A 5,159-nucleotide genomic window follows, 5' to 3' on the forward strand; every position below is an offset into this window, starting at 1 on the left:
TCACAGGTTTTATGAAATGGCAACTACTAGGGCCCGTTTAGGATAAAACATACTGCAATCCGTGATGTATTTTTGTAAATCTAAATACGGTTTGTGTACCATTGAGTATTTTTGTACCTTAATATTTAGAATATTCCCAATCGTAGATACTAGTATTGCATAATTATGGTCAAGTCTTGAAGATGGAGGGTCTTGGAAGACGTAGCCATGAAGTTGCAAATAAAGACCTTTTGAAGATTTGAAGATCTCAAGGGGTCATGCTAGGTTCCAAATGCATCTCTATTTATGTATTTTGATATATATGTGTTAATGTATATGAATTATATGTTAGATGCATGTTTAGGATTTTGAATGTTGTGATGATAAATTAAGTTCACTTAAATCATCCAACATAGAAACCTTAGGTCCCTAAATATTGAGTAAAACTTGCTATTTCAAAACAACACTTAGCAACCGAACGAGGGTAGTGGTGGGCTATGCTAAAGCAAGGCATCACTACCTCTGCCAGGAACGTGAGGCATACCGGGTATGCAAGTTGGTTTTGGTTGTACTCAACGATATGAGTGATGGAGTCCTAACATGTCGTGCCAAAGTTAATAAATTGTTGAGAGAGCATTAGATGCGACGATTTATTCAACCAAGAGTGGCTTGGAGCCATTAGCAAAACATTGCTTACCCTAGGAGATTGAGTGTTAAGACAAGCCAAAGCATGCTTAACCACTCTTTGTTTCTTCAGATCTTGGAATCGTTTTATTCCCACCCAAAATGGGGACAACTTTTAAATGTTTGAATAAGAAGTTTTAAATAAGTTTGATTAAAATGCATGAATTCAATCTTATTTAAGTATCATGAATAGTTTTTCATTTCAAATTCTTTAAATTGTAGAATCATGTCTTCAAATAACTCAAACAACCAATTCTAATTACGCTCAATTCTTGACAAGGAGAAGTTGAGTGGGCCAAATTTTCTTTATTGGCAAAGGAACTGGCGAAATGTTCTCATGCAAGAGCAAAAGAAATATGTCCTTGATGAGGAAATGCCCGAGGCTCCCAATGAGGAGGTGACTCAGGCTGCCCTTAATCGATGGCAAAGTGCCAATCGAGATATCAAATGCATCATGTTGGCCACGATGTCTCCATAGCTTAAAAAGACTTTATTTGAGAGGGAGACAACTTTTAAGATCATTTCTGAACTGCAGAATATGTTCCAAGAGCAGGCCCAAACTAAAAGGTTTGAAATCCACAGGCATATCCTTAAGAGCAAGCTCAAGAAAGGAGAGCCAGTCAGCCCACATGTACTCAAAATGATAGGATTGTTTGAGAACATGGGAAGGCTTGATGCATGGTATTCAACCGAGATGGCAATTAACATCATTCTCCAGTTGCTGCACAAAGGCTATGATCAGTTCAAGATGAACTATAACATGCACAACATGGAGAAAACCCTCACCGAGCTTCATGGTATGTTGAAGCAAGTAGAGCAAACGCTCAAGGATGAGCGGAAGCATGATATGCTCAGATCATGATTAAGGGCAAGCCGTTCAAATTCTCAGGCAAGAAGAAGAAAGGCTTTAAGGGGAACAACAAGAAGAAAACCTTTCCGCCTAAGTCTAAAGCTACCAAGGATAACAAATAAAAGAAGGTAGCGTTTTCTAAATCTGATTCCGAATGTTTCTACTATAAGAAGAAGGGACATTGGAAGAGAGATTTCCTCAAGTACAAGGAAGATAAGAAGAACGGAATTGTTACTTCTGAATTAGGTATATTCATTATAGACTTTAACTTCACTAGCTTAGCATCATGGGTATTAGATACCGGATGTGGCTCACAACTTTGTTTCAATTCTCAGGGACTAAGGAACGCTAGAAGGCTAGAGAAGGGAGAGGTTGAACTACGGGTCGGCAATGGAGCCAGAATTGGTTCCATATCTGTAGGAACTCTCAGTTTGTCTTTGCCCACCGGGCTAGTTTTGGAACTAGATAATGTTTATTATGTTCCTAACATTATAAAAAACATCATTTCAATTTCGGCGTTGGACGCCAAGGGTTTTAAATTTCAAGTAAAGGACAATGAATGTTCGTTTTATCTCGATAATGTTTTATATGGTATTACACATTCTGAAAATGGTCTTTATGTGCTTGATTTAGACAAACAAGTTTATAATGTGAATAATGCTAACAAAAGAGCTAAGACCATGGAGTCAAACCAAACATACTTGTGGCATTGTCGTCTTGGCCACATTAACATCAAATGCATCAAGAGACTTCTATAGGAAGTGTTCCAGGTGTGGATCCAAGGGTTCTTTTGGGTGAACAGGGTCTCGTCAACTACCTACACAAGGCAGCACACGTAAACTGCCCTCGGGGGTGGCTCGTGGAACCCCCCTTCGAAGCTTAAGTTAGAGAGTGTTTAGAGAGAGAAAGTGTACTTGGAAATATGTAGAAATTATAATGACTTGAGTGTCTTACCCTTTTCCGTTGTACTTTACCCTCTATTTACAAGCGTACAATCTCCTTCGTGGAGAGTTCAGCCTGGTCAGCCCTGCGGGCTGACTCTACCGGGCCAGTGAGCCCTCCTTTAATTGCTTTCTCGGCAGTGAGTGCGCACCCTGGGGGCTGGGCAATAGTTCAGCGGGAGATATCCTATACAACTAGCCCCTCAAGAGGTTGTATGAGGTCACTCATGCCGGCTCTTTGCTTGTAGGAACATTCTTCTTAACTGAGCCCAGCTGGAAGGAATAGCTTTGTAGGAGCTATCCCCTACAACTAGCCCCTCAAGAGATGGCGTGAGGTTCTTTTCATGCCAGATGTTCTGAGCGTGTAGCCTTATCGGCCATGACTCAACAGGTCATCTGGATGAATTAACCTGCACACTCCTAGCCCCTAAAGTCTCTAGGGTGTTGATGCACCCTAGAGACTTGGGAGGTCAGGTGCTGGTACAATTGAGTCTGCTGCCGTATTGTTTGTATGGTAATGTTGGTTCCAGTCTTAAGAAATGACGATCTCGCGGGGAGGAATTTCAATCACTCCCGCTGAAGTCTGAGAAATGACGATCTTGTAGAGAGGATTTTCGATCACTCCCGCTTAAGTATGAGAAATGACGAGCTTACGGAGAGGATTTTTGATCACTCCCGCTAAAGTTTGAGAAATGACGATCTTGCAGAGAGGATTTTCGATCACTCCCGCTGAAGTTTGAGAAATGACGATCTTGCAGTGAGGATTTTCGATCACTCCCGCTGAAGTCTGAGAAACGACAATCTTACAGAGAGGATTTTCGATCACTCCCACTGAAGGAATTTTTTTTTGGGGCGGGAATCGTGTTTGCATGAGTAGGACATGTGTTGACGATCCAGGATGTTAGTTTGATTTTACTGAAGTGACATAGCGGTTCGGTTTTGCCGCGTGTCTAACTGCCCATTTACTTTGTATTAATTACACTGTCCCCTCTTTTCACTTATTTCTTTTACTCCTATTAATTTTCGCTCTTTGCTCTTCCTCTTTCAAGCGTTCGTGATCCACCATTGTTGTGGTAAGTTCTTGCTTCTTCGTCTTTGTTTTTGTCTTAATTTTCACTTTATTTGCTTTTCCCTCGTTAATTCTTGCTCCTTCACTAACTTGTTTCTTCTTTGTTCTTCTTAATTGCAGGTTCGAGCTTTCGTCTTGCTGGGCTTTTGTTTTTGCCATTGTTGTTGTACTCTGTTGCTTCTGCAACTTTTTTTCCTTAAAGGTACTTACTTTGAACCTTTTGTTGTTTGTACTTACCCCATTTTTTCTTCTTTTTGCTTTTTCTTCGCAAGATTGTGCCTTTTTATTCTTCTCAATTGTCATTGTTCCCTTTTCTTCTCTTTGTTGTTGTATTTGCGTTCTTGGCTTTTTTCTTCTTATTCCTTCATTGTTCCTAAACTGATTCTTTGATTTTCTTGTGCCCCATTGCCTTTTCTTTCCATTGCGGACCCGTATTTCCTTGTAGATTTTACAATGTCTAATACTTCTAATAGTCACAACATGAGTGAGCCTCAAACGACCACTGGATCAGATTCCTCTTCCCAATCTTCTCTTTTAGGTGAGCGCCCAGCGCAAGCCTATTTCTCTTTCTTCTTCTCCTACCCCTATACGAACTGTTATCCCTCCTGACTTTCCCCCCGCGACAAGCGGGACGGGTACTGCTGCGACTCCTGCTGCTGCATCTGGGTCGAGTAGTAGTCGTCCCGCTGAGGGTAGTGCATTTCGCCCTTTCCAGCACAGGCCCCGCCCTGATTTCATCGATCCTTATTGCGAGCGAGTGCTCACACTGGATGGGGTTCCTTTATACCATCTTACCCGCTTGAGGCTGCGCGCAATGCGCCATAAAGCGTTAGCTGATGCTGTCAAGGCTAATCCCCCTGACGTGTCTCTTGTTAGCCCCATTCCTCACGTTCAGCCTTTAAACAGTTTTGCTTGGATTGATGAGATGGATGACATGCATCGATTTGATCATTATGTAGTGAGAGGTGGAAATACTAGGACTCCATCACTATCTCCTTCCCTAGCAGTTCAACAAAGCAGGATGACTGAGTAACCTGGTGACCGCTCATATTACAACTGTCAGCCCATTTATGTTGTGGAGCGCGTAGAGGAGGGCAAAACTGAATTTTTCCTTGACGACAAGTGTTATAGGCCCAAGAACTGTGTGTTGGATTCCAGTTGGCGCAAGGATGCTGAAAAGACTGGGTCTGGCAGCTGTTGGGAAGAAGTTCTATGTTTTTGAAGAGGGTTACGAGTTGGTTCTCCCCGCTAATGGTGCGAAGTTATCAGCTCCTCCTGCAGGTCATATTACTCTGTTTGCCTCGCAGCTAGATTTGGGTTTGAGGTTTCCTTTCGACCCCACCTTAGAGAAGGTGCTTCGTGCTTTCAATATTTATATCTCTCTAGTGCACCTTGCTTCCCTTCACACCCTGATTTGCCTATTGTGGTTTCTAAGGTTTCAAAGGTATCCTGAGTCCCTGCACTTGTTCAAGTCTCTCATGAGCCTGAAGAGGTCTGCTTCTAAGACTGAGTCGGGGTGGTACTATGTTGCTCCCAAGGAGAGTAGGGTCTTGTCCTACACAAAACTTGGACGTTTTAGGGACTAGACTGGCCAGTTCTTCTGGGTGAGGGTGCCTTCTAACTTTGCTGCCCTGCG

The sequence above is a fragment of the Chenopodium album genome, chromosome 3, assembly GCF_948465745.1.
Source record: "Chenopodium album chromosome 3, dcCheAlbu1.1, whole genome shotgun sequence".
Lineage (NCBI taxonomy): Eukaryota > Viridiplantae > Streptophyta > Magnoliopsida > Caryophyllales > Amaranthaceae > Chenopodium > Chenopodium album.